At 37.9% G+C, this 17,146-nt stretch overlaps 1 pseudogene; it reads left to right on the top strand.

Annotated features, from left to right (window-relative positions):
- Positions 1-12,883: 12,883 nt before the first annotated feature.
- Positions 12,884-13,821, top strand: LOC101677414 (annotated as a pseudogene).
- Positions 13,822-17,146: the final 3,325 nt, after the last annotated feature.

The following is a 17,146-nucleotide window of genomic DNA, read 5'->3' as shown; positions in this document are numbered from 1 at the left end:
AATGAGTACTCTGTTGTTTTAGGGTGGAATGTTCTACATATATCTATGAGGTCCATCTGGTCCAAGTGTCATTCAATGCTCTTATTTCTTGATTGATTTTCTGCTTCAATGATCTGTCTATTTCTGACAGAGGCGTGTTAAGATCTCCTACGATTAGTGTATTCATATCAATATGACTCTTTATCTTGATTAACAGTTTTCTTATGTAATTGGCTGATCCCATATTGAGGGCATAGAAATTCACAATTGTTAGATCATCTTGGTCCTTAAGAGTCCTTAGTCCCTTTAAGGATTATGTTGTGTCCTTCTGTATCTCTGACTACAGTCTTTAGTTTAAAGTCTAATTTATCTGATATGAGAATCGCTACCCCAGCCTTCTTTTGAGGCCCATTGGGATGAAAAATGTTTCTCCATCCCTTCACTTTCAGTCTGCGTGTATCTTTAGGTTTAAAATGCTTCTCTTGTAGACAATATATGGATGGTTCCTGTCATTTTATCCAATCTGCAACCCTGTGCCATTTTATGGGCGCATTTAGGCCATTCACATTGAGAGTGATTATTGAAAGATACGTTTTTATTGACATCGAGTTACCTTTGAAGTCTTTCTTTCTGTAGATTGTCTCTATATTTCTGTTCAATGCTATTCTTAGAATTTTTCCTCTTTTATAGAACCCCCCTTAATATTTCCTGCAGTGTCAGCTTGGTGGTTGCATAGTCTTCTAAGCCTTGCCGGTCTTGGAAACTATCTCTCCATCCATTTTGAATGTCAGTCTTGCTGGATAAAGTATTCTTGGATGCATGTTCTTCTCATTTAGTACCCTGAATATATCTTGCCAGCCTTTTCTGGCTTGCCAGGTCTCTGTGGACAGGTCTGACGGTATTCTGATGGGCTTCCCTCTGTAAATAAGGAGCCTCTTTGCCCTGGCAGCTTTCAAGAGATTATACCTACAATTATAATTCCTCAATTTGACTATCAGGTGTTGTAATGCTTTTTTGGAATGTATAATCTTGGATGGAGACCGTTCAGCCTCTATTTTATGAACGCTGGTTCCATTCATGAGATTGGGAAAATTTTCATGAAGGACTTATTCCACTATATCTTCTAGACTTCTTTCTTTCTCCTCCCCTTCAGGGATTCCAATAATTCTGACGTTGCAATGCTTCATGGCATCATTTATTTTCCTGATTCTGTTTTCGTGGCTTCCAAGCTGTTTGTTGCAGGCTTCCTCCTGATCCTTTCTCTCTATCTGTTTGTCTTCCAGATCACTAATTCCATCTTCTTTCTCAGTTACCCTAGCATTGAGAGAGTTTAGATTAGATTGGAACTCATTGAGAGCATTGTGAACCTCAACCCTGGTAGCTTTTTACTCCGCCCTAACATTGTGAACTTCCTGTCTGGTCGCTTTCAGTTAGGCCCTAATCAATTCCACTTGGTCATCCATGGCTTTCTCCAACCTAGCTATTGCCTCGATAATTGTTAGCCTGAATTCTCTTTCCCACATATTGTCTATGTTGATAGCTGTTAGCTCTGTTGCAGAAGGTCCATCCTCTGTATTTTTCTTCTGTTGGGCATTCCTCCTCCTGGTCATTTTGGTGGGAGATGACTGAACAGATGTAGCTGGATGTATCAACTGTGGTGCAGTCAAGGTGCACCATGGAACACTTCTGAGCAATCAGGATTCGCCACCCAAACGAGAGACAAAAGAAAAGAAAAAGAAAAGGAAAAAGAAAAGAAAAGGAAAAAAAAGAGAGAGAGAGACAGGAAAGAAAGGGAAGATGAAAGAAAGAGAAGGTTCAGCCCAGATGGGCCCCTTGTAAGATTTATGAAGTAGACAAAGAAAAAGAGACAAAAAGACTGATACAAGTATATGACAAGAGAAAAATATATATACATGCAAATAAAGGAAGAACCTTGTCAAAAAGAACCCCAAGTGTAAGATTTATATGCTATCAGGACAAACACAAAAACACAGAAACACTGGTGGAAGAAGAAGATGGGAGAGTTCTTATAAATTCTCAGTGTGTGCGAGGAAGGTTGTTTTGAATCTTCCTGGATGTATCTTGATATCTTTGTTAAAGGACTCAACTTTCCTAAGATAAAGGGTATTAAAAATTGTTTTACCTATAGGGGTAGTATTGACTGGGGAAAGGGGATTACTTTGAAGTTTAACTCTATATGAATACTAGAGGATAAAAATAAAAAGGAATAAACTAGACTAAACTAAACTAAAATTTTTAAAAAAGGAATTCAAAAAATAAAAATGCAAAAGAAAAACATAGTTGTATGTATCAAAAAGTTCAGGTTAATAGGTTAACAAAATTACCTATGTGTAAAAAAAAAAAAAAAAAAAAAAAAAAGAACCGGAATAGTGGGAACGAGTGAACAATACAAGTTTTCCTATGAAGTAGTGGTTGTTCTCTTGTTGTCCTTTTTTTTTTTTTTTTTTTTTTAAAGATTTTATTTATTTATTTGACAGAGAGAAATCACAAGTAGACGTAGAGGCAGGCAGAGAGAGAGAGAGAAGGAAGCAGGCTCCCTGCTGAGCAGAGAGCCCGATGCGGGACTCGATCCCAGGACCCTGAGATCATGACCTGAGCCGAAGGCAGCGGCTTAACCCACTGAGCCACCCAGGCGCCCCAGTCCTTTTTTTTTCTTTTCTCTCTCTCTCTCTCTCTTTTTTTTTTTTTTTTTTTTATCTTGGTTTGTTTTCTAGGGGAGGGGCCTGCCACGAGGGTTGTCAGTCAATGAAGTTTCCTGAGTTAAGTCCTCCTGCCCCCCTCAAGGGGGTGGGCTCTGAGGAAACTGTTTTTTTTTCAGGATTTTGTTCTCTGGCAGTTTTTATGTTTGTTCACTTTTTTTTTCTCTCACCTTGACTGCCTTTGATGGTTTTTGTAGCTTTAGAGGAAAACAAACCGTACCCTGATCTCCCTCTCAGAGAGAAGCCTCAGTCTGGGTGCAGAGCCTAAATAAGTTCCCCCTTGGCCACAGGCAGAGCAGGTTCCAAGTTGCAGACACTGGGGACGTAGGATTTTTTGCTTGTACCCAAAGCCAAGGCAGTGGCGGCTGTCTGGGAGCCAGAGAGGTACCAAGCAGCAATCGCACACTGAGATTTTGCCGCAGGCCAGGGCTGGGAGTGCCTTGTCTTGCTGGGTCTAAGAATGCCCAGCTTCTGCGCACCTCTTTCAGGGGCGGCTATGGGTTGCCGGAGCCTCTCAGGCACTGAAAATGGGGCGCAGGTCCGAGAGCACCAGGCTGGGCTTTTGCACACCTCTGTCAGGGGAGAGTTTGGGGTTCGAGACTTAGGCTTTGAAACAATGGCGCGGGTCAAAGAGAGCTGGCCGGGCCTTTGTAACTCTCTCAGGGGAGCATGAGGGACATGCGCGCGTATCTCAGGCTTTGTAGTAGGTCTCCAGTGTTCTGCCAACCGGCGTGGCTCCCATCCCCTCACAGGAGCCAGAAACCACGCATTCCTGGGTGCGCTGGCAGCTTAGGGACCAAGACCTGATTTCTCTGCTGCACTCTCTCTGTCTTAGCACAGGGGAGGCTATCCTGGGACCATGGACTTAAGCACCTATCCCTAGCCGCCCTGATTCCCACAATTTCCCCCGCGATCCTTTGCTCTTTTGGAGTGCTTTCAACCAGTCTCCAAGTTAATGCTGGTCCCCAGACGCAGGGCACTCTCGCTCATATTGGGGTATTACTTTCCAACCGGTTGCCTCTGGTGGCTCCCTCCCCCTTTTGTTTATCTTCTGATATCAGTAAGCCTTCCCACACCGCCTTTACCTGCCCACTGGCGTCTTCTGCCCCTGTAAAGATCCAGACGTGTATGATTCTGATCTCAGGCAGATTTCATGGGTGAATGGAGTTCTTTGGTAGGTAATCAGCTCACTTTGGGGTACTGGCTGAAAAGGCGCCTCCTCCTACACCCCCGCCATCTTGTCCCCCCCCCATGTCAATAATTTTTTTAAAAAATTGTAATAAATACATAAAAGAAAAAATGATTCTCCCTCTCCTTTCCCCTCCCCCCAAAGAATTCCTATATTTAAATAAAGCAAGTAATAGGTTATGCCAAATTAACCATATTCGTGAAGGCTTCAACAATATCATAAACATTATGAATCATCAAAATATTTTAGGATGGAGCTTTATTCAATTTTGACAGGATAACTTCCTTTTCCCCAAATCACCTTATAGAAACTATTCCAGTGAATATGTTTTGGGAATAGTCACCTTATCTATTATACACAACTCTCTGGAGTTGTTATTATCTGTGCCCTATTTTTAAAAATTGGAAAACTGCAAATTGAAAGATATATCATGCTCTTGGGTAAGAATTATTATTGTTAGAATATCCATGCTATCCAAAGCAAGCTACAAATTCAGTGCAATTCCTATCAAAATATCAACATATTTTTCACAAAACTAGAACAAACAATCCTCATATTTGTATGGAATCACAAAGGACTTGACTAGTCAAGCAATCTTGAAAAAGAACAAAATTGATGGTTTCCCAATCCCAGATTTCAAAATATACTACAAAGCTATAGCAATCAAAATAGTATAATATTGGCACAAAAACTGACACCTAGATGAATGGAACAAAATAAAAATTCAAGAAATAAAGCTCATACTTATGTGGTCAATTAATCTATAACAAAGGAGGTATGAATATACAGTGAGAAACCATAAAACTCCCAAAAGAAAACATAAGCAGTGATTTCTTGGATAGCAGCTTTAGCAACATATTTAAGGATGTATTTCCTGATGCAAGGGAAACAAAAGCAAAAATAAACTATTATACTGGACCAAAAAAAAAAAAAAAAACAACAACTCATGGACTTCAAAGGAAACCATCAGAAAAGCAAAAAGGCAACCTACTCAATTGAAGAAGATACTTGCAAATGATTGTTCAATAAAGAGTTAACATCCAAAATATATAAAGAATTTATACAACCAACACCCAAAATACAATTTAAAAATGGACATAACACCTGAGTAGACATTTTTCCGAAGAAGACATACAGATGGGCAATAGACACATGAAAAGATGCTCAACATCATTCATCATTAGGGAAATGCAAATCAAAACCAGAATCAGATTTTATCTCATACCTCTCAGAGTTGCTAAAATCAAAACAGAAGAAATAACAAGTGTTGGTAAGGATATGGAGCAACGAACCCTCATATACTGTTGGTAAGAATGTAAATTAGCATAGGCACTGTGAAAAATAGTGTGTTGTTTCCTCAAAAAATTAATAAGAGAAATACCATATGATCCAATAATTCTACTACTAGGTATTTACTCAAAGATAATGAAAATACTAATTCAAAAAGATACATGTACCCCTATGTTTACTGCCGCATTATTTATAATGGCCAAGATATGGAAGCAACTTAAGTGTCTGTCAATAGACAAATGGATAAGGAAGATATGGTACATATAAACAACAGAGTATTATGCAGCCATAAAAAAGAGTGAATGCATGCCATTTCTGACAATGTGGATAGGCCTAAAGAATATAATGCTAACCAAAATAACTCAGAATGAAAAGGACAAATACTATATGATTTCATTTATACATGGAATTTTTAAAAAAATGAATAAGCAAAAAAAAAAAAAAAAGCAGAATAAAACCTATAAATACAGGGAACAAAATTGATGGTTTCCAGAGTGGGGTAGGAAGATGGGAAAAATGGGTGAAGGGGAGTGGGAAATACAGGCTTCCAGTTTTGGAATGGATAAGTCATGGGAATAAAAAGCACAGCATAAGAAATATAGTCAATGATATTTTCATAGCTTTGCACAGTGACAGATGGTAGCTACATTTCTGGTGAGGATAACATAATATATAAAGTTGTCGAATCACTATATAGTACAGCTGAAACTAATGTAATGTGTGTCAGCTACACTCAAATTTAAAAAGAGTAAACAAACAAACAGAAAAACTCACAAATTCCATTAGGAAATGACCAAGTATTCATATTTGGCCACTTCTCTCTCTTTCACCTAAATTCCACAGAGGACATAGCAACCCTTGGAGTTTTTATATACAGCCTCTGGAAGGCTGTGCAAAGATGGGAACCTAAATATTCTGGGCTATACTGACTAAAGCAAAGCCTGGCTCTAGAGCCCTTGGGGCTTACCTGCTATCACTTCAGCAACATCTCACTGGACAAAAAGAGGGCCCAAGAAGATGAGATTTACCCCAGGTGCTCCACATATTGCCAATGCCTTTCAGGCCCAAAATTGGTTGCTTCCCAGAGTTTGAATCCAAACACCTCATCAGGACCTGGTTTTCCTTGGATACTCCTACCTCAAGCAATGACTTCCAGGCCCAAAGGATATTTCCTCTTCAGTAGAAAATGTCCTGTTTGGCTTCAGCTTAACTTTATCCTGGGATATCCAAACTGGCATTAAAGCTTGGAGATATTCAAACCCAGAGCTTTATCATATGAGCTCAACTACATACTGACAGGTTGAATAAGACAAATGAGTCAATTAGCTCACTGTCAATATCACAGAGCCTCCATTGCTATGGCACCTACTCCAAGAAGAAAACACAAAGGAATGGAATCAGAAAGTGGAAAGAAAGGAGAGAAAAACACAATAATCATAATCACATTGAAGAGTGATAGAAAAACATACAGGTCTAATCTTACATTTAAGGAATTTATCTGAAACTAAAAATCTAGAAATTTCAGTTTGGGGGACACCTGGGTAGTTCCGTTGGTTAAGCATCTGCCTTTGGCTCAGGTCATCATCCCAGGGTCCTGGGATCAAGTCCTGCATCAAGCTCTCTGCTCAATGAGGAGCCTGCTTCTCCCTCTTCCCCCTTTTGCTCATACTCTCTCTCTCACTATCTTTCTCAAATAAATATATAAAGTCTTTTAAAAAAGAAAAATTTCGATTTTTTTCAGAATGGCAGTCTCCACTGGGGAAGGTTACTTGTCAGATAAGACTAGTTTCTAAGGTACTTCTGAAATTAAAGAAGGAAAGAGCTGATTTGGAAGATCACATACTAATGGGATACAACATAAATATTATTATAAAAATATTTCTAAAAGATTGTACCATAAATTACATACTGTATTATTCCACTGCATCCATGAAATAACAAAATTCTAGAAATGGAGAAGAGCTTAATGATTGCCCAGGGGTTAAGGAGATGGAGCCAGAAGGAAGTAAGTGCGGCCATGCAAAGAAAAACACCAAGGATCCTTGTAGTGATGGAAATGTTTTATATCTTTCCTGTTATTGACATCAATATCCTCTCTGTGATCTAATACTGTAGTTTTGTAAGATGTTACTATTGGGGGAAATGGCGTAAAGGGTACATGGATCTCTCTGTGTTATCTCTTAAAACTGCATGTGAGTTTACAATTATCTCCAAATTAAAAAAAAAAAAAAAACAGATTAACACAGGGGGTGAAAAAAGGCAAACCATAAAACAGACTCTTAACTATAGAGAACACACTGACAGTTGCTGGGGGTGAGCAGGGGCATGGGTTAAATGAGTGATGGGAATTCAGGAGGCCACTAGTGACAAGCACTGGATGTTGTCTGTAAGTGATGAATCAATAAATTCTATTCCTGAAGCTAATATTACACCATATGTTAACTAAGTAGAATTTAAATAAAAACTTGAAAAAAGGGGGGCGATTTTTAAATCAGTATACAGGTATAATGAAGTGATCGTGGGTCAGGCTGGCCTCTTTTATAAGTCAAATATTTCTCTCCTCTTGTTCTTCCTTCATCTCTTTGTTCTTTAATAAATACTTATTGCACACACACAAAAGTAGTTACAAAATAAATGAAAAATAAAGATTGTACCAGAGTTTAGACATCCGTCATCAAAGTGACACTCAACAGAAGATTTTCAAAAGCCAGGTCACTGAGGGAGGAGGTTAGAAAGGAGTCTCCATGTGCAATATGAACGCATGAGTGGGTTGAAGACTTCCAGATACACAGTGGTACTTCCAAAATGTAAAAATTAGAGTATCCTTAAGTTAGCACTAGGAGATGAAAAAGGAAGTAAGGCCAGCAATTAACACTACTCAGAAATATTTGCCCCAGGTTACTTTCTGCAGGGACCATTGAATACTAAACAGAGTTGAGTAGGCTGTCTCTACTCTTGCTGCCTTTCTCAGCTTGGATTACAGACATTCTGGCCAGTTTATGCCACCTTATACTAGTGTGCTAAAATGACAAAAACTTGGAGAAAAGAGAAGTTGCCTAACAAGCTACACAGGGTCTAACAGAAGAACGTGACATCTGAAACTAGCCTGACACCCACCTTCCTATGACCATGCCTAGGAAGTCAAAGGTACCTCATTGTCAGTGTAGGACTACCATGTGTCTGCTAAAGCAGCAAAGAATAAAAGTATATAAAGTGTCCCCCTTGCACATGGTTCCTTGCTGAAATTTTGCCAAAGTAGCTCATTACCCTGAAAGCTCTTTGCAGGCAATGATTATTTTAAATAAATCTTTGTTCACAATGGGCACTCATTTTTCAATGAGATTCACTATACCAAGATAAACAAGTTAAACTATAGACAGCAGCTTCTAAATAACCTGTTCAAGTTAGTATTTGAAGTAAAAATATTTTTAAAAGAAAAGAAGCAAAAAATAAAAATAAAAAAAGAAGCGAATAAGAAGAAAACACATTTATTTTAGAGAGAGAGCACAGGCATTCATGTGAACAAGTAGGGGGAAGGGCAGCGGGAGAGAATCTTCAAGCAGACCCCCTGCTGAGCACAGAGCCTGATGATCCCACCATGCATGAGGTCATGACCTGAGCAGAAACCAAGAGTGGACACTTAACTGACTGAGCCACCCAGGTTAATAGCAGTATTCCAGGGTGGTTAAAATGCATAACAATCACTGAGAAAGTGTAACAGTTTAAAGCTATAGGCAGATAAATATAATTTTTTTTTTTTTACTACAGGCATCTTATTTGTGGAAAAGGAATAAACCAAGCTAAATTACAGCCAAATATAAACTCTTACTCTGTGAGTTTCTGTTTAATCATTTTAACTGGTAAAACTGTCTTCAAAAGAATTCTATTAGTACTTATGTTAGATAATGCATGTAAAATCTGTTGAGATGGTAATCAGCACATAGCAGATACTAAAAACTATCATCTAGGTATGGTCTAAAGCTAGAAAGAGTGTTTATAGCCATTATAACAGGAGGAAGATAATTTTAAAACCTGAAGAGATGTAGAATCCTTGGTGTTGAAGCCATAAGAGGAAGCTCTGAATGTTAAGTGAAGCTCCAGATTTTCCTACTCTCAAAACCTGAAAGCCACTGGACAGTTCCAGTGGGCATCAGTTCCTATGGCCATGAGGTTGCAGAGGGAGTAGAGATCAATTTTAACAGCACCACACTCAGTGATAATGATGGGCAGGGAAGTTTCTTCTAGTGGATGACTGGGGAGATACTCGGGATTGGGAGATTTGGTAAAGTGAACTTAAATGTCATTTGAAGAAGCACCAATGAGGGAAAGGGAATTCCAGGGGCGTTGGGACAACTGGTGAGGTCCACTATGAGGCTGGTTTTTAAAACCCAGAACCAGTCTGGAGTTGTCAGGTGAGCAGCAAACCAGAAGGGCCATTATTCGGTGACAGTCTCACTAACAGATTTAGGGAGGCCCCTCCACCTTTGAGCTCATCACTGGAAGTAGCACACACTTGGGGATTGATTGATGCACTGTGATTGTCCCTGCTCCTCCTGAGGGGAGGCCTCCAGGGACAGTATGTGGCCAGAAAGAGATGCATAATAAAATGAAAGGAGAGTTTCCTGATAGTCTACTCCTTTTTGTGTAACAGCTGAAGACAATCTTTTGTGAGTCTCAAACTGTGATAGCATAGCACGAGGAATCCAAAATCCTGCACACCGCAGCCCTCTAAGAGGGTATAAGTGTGAACCCCTCGACTGCTACATAGAAAATTGCTACAGGAAAAAAAAAACTGTAATATTACTACAGAAAAAAAGGGCTGTGATTTTTTTTTATTTTTATCTATAAATATATTTTATATTTTAGAGAAAGTATATAAAATAATACATAATTTTTTTACAAAACTTTCATTTTTCCCTGCAGGGCATCTCAAATGTCTATTCAGATTATATGTGTTTAAAAATCTCATCAGGAAAATCTGAGTTACCACTTCGGTTTCATACAGTCATCCAGAGAAAAAGATGACAGAAGGCAGTGGGCTTCGTATCAATTCAGAGAAGATAAAGTATTTGTAAGTAGTGGATATTTATTTTCATTAAGCATAATTAAGAGTTAGGAGCACCTATATTTTCAATGAAAGGAAAAGCCAACAGGTAGTCCCAAATAGATGCTACAATGTCCCAAGGCAGGGAGAGAGGGACTTAGAACAATGAGGCAGGAATAGAGGGATTCTCAAAGATGAAGTCTGCTCCTGAATTGAGAAAAAAAGAAGCAACTCGCAATAGAGAGTTTATTACAGATAAGAATTGTAAAGAAAACCTTTCTTTTTTTGGACATTTTCTTTCCTCTTCCTTCAAACTTTGATTAACAACTACTCATTTAACAACCACCCTCAATACATCCAAGTCTTCTTCTCAAAGGCTCCTTATTCTTTCCTTCATTGTGAGGTGAGTTTACACTGATTCTAACCAAGAATGAAAGGAATATTTCTCATTCAAATAAAACCACCCAAAAACACACCTTCCTCCCACTCTTGTTCTTATGATGTTTCTTTGCCCTGTTTACATGTAGTATTATCCACCATTGTCAGTTTCACTGATAAGTAAAATTATAGTCACGCTAAAGGATGTAGGGCACATACTATATACTTCAGTTAAATTTCAAATACAGAAAATTTAGGCTGTCTAGTTCTGGGTTAAAGCACCATACCATCCCTTACAATCACTGAATTTCCAGCCCACCGCCTCTTTCAATGAGCCCACAATCTTGGAATTATGGTTTATGGTTTTTCCCATTTCAGTTCACCAGTCCATTTGTATACCATGTTTGCTCTCTGAAGACTCACATTAATCTTAACATATTTGGTCTCCTTTAGGTATTTAGTAGAAAATTCTGTTCTAGAAGATACCTGCCTCATCATCTTAGCTGACATACCTGAAATAAACTATATAGAGAGACGATGAGAAATATATAAATAATCTATGGTGTACAGCCTATGGTATACGGCCTCTATGGTATACGGCCTCAGTTCTTAATGCACACTTCCTGAGGTTAATCTTCTACATACACGAGTATAAATTTGATATAATCAAGTTGTATGTTGCATGCAAAACAAATTGTATTAAAAACAATAAGGAAACACAGTTAATATGTATGTAGAAGACAGCCATGTAGAAAAAAAGTTTAGGTTTTAGAATCAACATACTCAGAGGGACAATGAAATTCAATGCTACATTTAGAAATGTGAAAGTACTTGTTTGTTTTAAGCCTCCAGAACTGGAGAGAGCAGAATTTAATGAGATAATGAACATTAAGTGACTCTCACAATAAGTATTTAATGCAGGGCAGTGGTTGTTATTAACACTTAATTTTACAAATCAAATGTGTTTTTAAAAGTGTCCAAAAGTGGGTTCATATCATAAATGCCAAGAATTGGGACATAGTGCAGGTCTAAGAGGAATGGAAGATTTAAGATAGTGATTTCCAGCTTTGGTTAGTAGCCTTATTAAAGTCCTTCTTTATTTTTTATAATAATAGGAATCTGGTTCAAAGGAGGGAAAGCTATAATACATGCACAATATATTTCTGCAGCCATCTGAGAAAAATGGGGTCTACAGTAACAAAGTTCATGGGAAAAGGTCTGAACTAATATCCAAACACCTAAGTTTTAGATGTGTTTCTTCCACGAGAAGTCTGCAAGACCTAGGATGAGTCTAACTTCTCTGGTTTCAGTTTCTGTGATGTGAGGAAATTAACTTGATAATTTCTGAGATCCCTCTGACATTAACATTCTACATGAGTGTATTTCTCTCACAGTTTTAGAATTAAATATATGCTTTTGTTCCTTTTTATTATCTTTTTAATAAGACAATTCATCACCATGTAGTAACAAGATGATGAGACATCAGAATTGAGAAATTGGTGTTCCTCCATCTACCTCTGGCTCTTTTTGTATTTGAAAACCAGGATCTCCTAATAAAGGAGGGAAGCTAACTTGGGTACTTATGGTATCAAATTAGCTGTTGCTCATCAAGTAAAATTTAAAAACATGTATAAAAAGCAAATAGGTATGTTAACTAACTGGAATTAAAACAAAAACTTTTTTAAAAAAGGCAAATAGGTCCTTGCTAGCATGGAGTTTGGGGGAGTGTCTTCAGCACCCTCTTTCAGTCAACAGAGTTATTCAGCACAGATCTCCTGACAATATTATGTTACTGAGAACATAGTAAGATGCTCTTTTTCTGCTGACCTAGTTCAATTTCGGGTTATATTTAAACTTTGATTTTTCTTAAAATTTTCCAAAATACTATACAAAATTTTCTTTTCAGCAAGAAGAAACCAGCTATATAAATATTAGTGGATATATTAAGACACATACCAAAAAACAATTAATTTAAATGCAAATGGAGAAAACTAGTTTGGACTCAATGTTACATGATGCCAGTAAAATTTATACTGTGAAAATGAAGACTGAGGTGGGGGTGGTGGCTATAGGAGCATACCAGGTTCTCCAAGAACCCTGATCTCACTGGGTTAAGCCAGATCCTGAGAAGGGAATCAATGAATTCAGAACCACATAGAGCCTTTTCACAAAAGTGCATTAAAGGAGTATATTGGAGAAGAAGAAATAAAAATGACTTTTAAAGAGAAAGAAAATGACTAATATAATGATCCTTATTGCTCATTCCCTTCATAGTTTAGGAGAATGAGTATCTCAGAAGCCAACAATATCTCTGGGTCTGTGACTGAGTTCATTCTCCTGGGCTTTCCATGCCGCAGGGAGATCCAGATCCTCTTTTGTCATCTTCTCCCTCATCTACATTCTGACTCTCATGGGGAACACATCCATCATCTGTGCCATGTGTTCAAGCCAGAAACTCCATACACCCATGTACATCCTCCTGGCCAACTTCTCTTTCCTGGAGATCTGCTATGTCAGTTCTGATGTGCCCAAAATGTTGGCCAACATCATCTCTCAGACCAAGAGCATCTCCTATGCTGGCTGCCTGCTCCAGTTCTACTTCTTTTTCTTCTCCATGTGTGCTGCTGAGGGCTACTTTCTGTCTGCAATGTCCTTTGATTGGTTCCTTGCTATCTGTCGACCTCTACATTACCCCACCATCATGACTTACCATCTATGTGCCCGATTAGTGGTTTCTTGCTGGGTAGGTGGATTTCTATCCATACTGATATCTGCTATTCTTATAGTCCTGGGTGCCCTTCTGTGGCCCTAACATCTTTGACTATTTTTTCTGTGATCTGGGACCACTACTGGCTCTCTCCTATGCTCCAGTTCCCAAAACTACTCTAACTTGTGCTACTATAAGCTCTCTTATTATATTCATCACCTTCCTCTACAACCTAGGGTCCTACACCTTAGTTTTGCATCCTGTCCTTTGGCTCCCAGCTGGCTCAGGTAGGAACAAAGCTTTTTCTACATGTGCCTCACATTTCTTGGTGGTTTCCCTGTTCTATGTCTCAGTCATGGTGATGTATGTGAGTCCAGGCTCCAGAAGCCACCCTGGGACACAGAAATTTGTGACCCTGTTTTACCGCATGGCAACCCCATTCTTTAATCCTTTGATTTACAGCCTTCAGAACAAAAATATGAAAGATGCTCTCAAGAAAGTCCTCCTGACATAGCAGATCTCCACCATCAAAAGAAATTTCTAAGAATACAGAGAAATTATATAAATTTTCTTGTCATTCTCTCAAGAATACCAAATTTCTCTCACTGGGGGAAAAATATCTTCTGGGCATATCAGAGTGTTTGATTCCTTATTCTTATGAAAGTGAGATTTTTTACACATAAAGAAACCTCATCTTGTCTCAAAAGCAAATACCCATAGTCTGAAAGGTCTCTTATAGAACGTTCTGTACAGTTTTCATTCATCAATGTGTCATTTCTATATTTTGGTCATTTTTTGAAGTCTGAGAGCAAATGTATTCAAGTTGATTTGTATGAAGCTAAGACTTGTATCTTGGATTTTACCCTACTACTATTTTTTGATTCAAAGTTATCACTATTTTTTTCTTCCCAATTATTCTATAATGAAACATAGCATCTACTCATTGCACTAACAAAAATTCTATTGCTTAATTTATAACATCAAGGAATTAGTATCTGTCACTGAAACAGTAGTGTTTTTTTATTTGTGTTTTATTACCGAGCATTGGTAAAGTGTCCGGGGTGTGCAGCAAATGAAAATGGGAAATGATATAGTTGCTTCTTACAGGAAATTCTTAGTCCAATTTTGAAGAGAATACATAGAAAGGCATGCACACATTCACATATGCCAAATTATTAAGTATTCTTTACCCAGACCTGAGTTTCAGCACCTTCTAAGCTCTGAGTAGAGGAATATTTACTGTTACAGAAAATAGGCATCAGAAATCAGGGAACAGACTGTCAAAGTATAAGATACTTACAGGCAGCCAGCACTTAACACAAAATTTTTGTCTTGGCCTGATCATCTGCCTTTATTGGGAAATATTCATCTTTTAGACCAGAGCACAAAATTTCCTTTTTTGGGGAAGGGGTGGTTTTTGAAGCTGTCTCCTATATGTTGGGAAAAAAGCTAACAATTTCACTGATAATGTCCAACCCAGACCAGAACTGATTTAGTTTTCCACGTAAAAATAGATATCTTAAAGTCTTCCTCCAAGTTATTTTGGCATTGGGATATTTTCTGTAATAGAATATGCTAAATGAAAAAGCTTCCTAGACCACTGGAGGAAAATTCACAACAACCTCCAATACCAAAGAGTTAGTTTCTCCTTGTCCTTGGCAAATTACTGGGACTGCACCTACCAGAGGTAGTAGGTACTACTCTTATGTAATTATAACAGGGTTCTTACTTGTATACAATAGAAGTTGACTCTGGCTGATTAAGCATGGCAATGGAAAAAATTGTTGATGGGATATCAGGAATTTCACAGAATCAATCAAAGCTGAAAAACTAGAGTTGAGGCTCAGCTTCAAAGACCAATGTGCAAATTACTCTGCAGAACTGGTCAGATGAAAAATCACCATCACAAGAGCCATCCTGCTGCCATGGGTCAGCAGATGTCACACTTTCAACCACTGCCAATTCTGTGCTAGGAGCTTGTCTTTCCTGCAATAACTGTGTATGTGCTTCATTACTATCTTTAATGTCAATATTTCAACACTGCTGCCCCCAATCCCATTCTGCTCCTTGCATCCCTAGTCCCTAAATCAAATCTGGCATAGCTGTATCTGCTTGGTGGAACCAAGAATACATCATGTGCTGTAGCTATAGGACAGGCTGGAAGAGCTAATACAGAGCAATAAAAAAATCCAACTATGCAAAGATGAGCTCCAAGTCTGGTAATATTGTGATTCTCCCAGCCATAAAAAACGATTGAGATATTAGGCAGCCAAAACAAAAGAAAATGCCCACTCTAACAACTCATTTATTTCGACTCCCTATGATATCTCTGGGCCCTCTTCCCTTTAGAAGTTACACAAGGTAGGACTTAACTAAATGATCCATACATAATAGCAGTGAAGTAGATGCAGGATGAGAAAAGGGAAGTAAACTTCTCTATGGGTAGCTGAGGGCTTATCTATCTCATGATGAGTGCTGGTAGAACATACTCTGATTCTGATAAGTTATTGCTGCATTATCTGTGACTCTGAGAAACAGAAGTTCAACTAAAGGGAAAAAAATCTTCCACTCTCTAGAAAAGACTCCAGCTGCAGTGAAATTTAGTGCTACCCACTCACCTTTCTTAGAACTGGTGAAGAATGGATAAGGAAGATTCTTCACTTATTCTTTTACTTTGAGTCAGAATTTTTTTTCCCCTGGGGGTATACATGGACCATAATTAACTAAATAAATGAGATTTCTATATCTAGGTCTTCATAGTGTCTGAAAAAGATATTCATATTTCAAAATAAAATATTTAAGATATTTTTTATTTTGGTCTAAATGTTATATACACAGAATTTTCAATAACCAAGGCTTGCTTCGCTACATAGAGATGAATAATAGTCTCCTTTCTCTATATTTTTTAATTACACAAGTAATACATTTTACAATGAATAAATTTTCATTGTAAAAGACCAAATAGTACAAAATAATGAAAATCCTCATATCTCCGTACTTCATATGTCTGTCTCTTTAGCAGTGTCTTCAGTTTGGTGGGTATATTTCTAGACCTTTCTTCAGTGTGTTTATATATAAAAACATAAATTCTGGATTTTGAATGGCTATGTAGATTGGATTATACTTGAAAATTGCTCTATTACTGACTGACCCTCACACTCACCCCCTCCAACTCTCATCTAAAAAGCAATGTCTGAGAAGGAAATTTCATCTAGCTTCTGAAAGAACTTCTGACTGTTGGTCTGGAACACATTAGGGCAATGAAGCTGAAGATAAAATTATTCAGGAAAGACCCATCCTAGGATGTAGTTCATGATGTGTGAGAACACTATTTCCATGACATAGAGGACTCAGGATGTTCTTCTGCTACCAAATCATGATTAAGACGAAGAAAACCTGTGAACATCGGGATGCATGTGCCCTTTTGAATCTGTATATTTGTACCCTTTGGGTAAATATCTAGTAGCCCATGCTGGATTGTTCGGTAGTTCTATTTTTAACTTTTTGAGGAAACACGAGATGAGAAATTCTGGCTAATGTGTACAGTTCAAATGCAGGTTAGTCTCATTCTGCTATGGGACAATAAAGTAAATTCCCCTGCTATATTTAATAACTACATATATACATTTTATATTTTAATTCCTTCTAGGTTTTCATATGGAAATAACTGCCTTCACTGAAAACTTTGGTATTATTAAGGAAATCTAACATTGTCTATGAGATCAATTTAAATATGGGACAAATAATTTAAAAATTACAAGAGAGATTTCCATATTTTAACAAAAAGGCAGTGGAGAGTAATTAATGTTAGCTCTTCATTGAGATAAGTTATAAGACCT

This window comes from Mustela putorius, unplaced genomic scaffold, assembly GCF_011764305.1.
Source record: "Mustela putorius furo isolate JIRA1106 unplaced genomic scaffold, ASM1176430v1.1 tig00003896_pilon_pilon_pilon, whole genome shotgun sequence".
NCBI classification, from domain to species: domain Eukaryota; kingdom Metazoa; phylum Chordata; class Mammalia; order Carnivora; family Mustelidae; genus Mustela; species Mustela putorius.
Note: the sequence above shows the minus strand (reverse complement) of the source record. Positions and strands in the feature narration are given on the sequence as shown.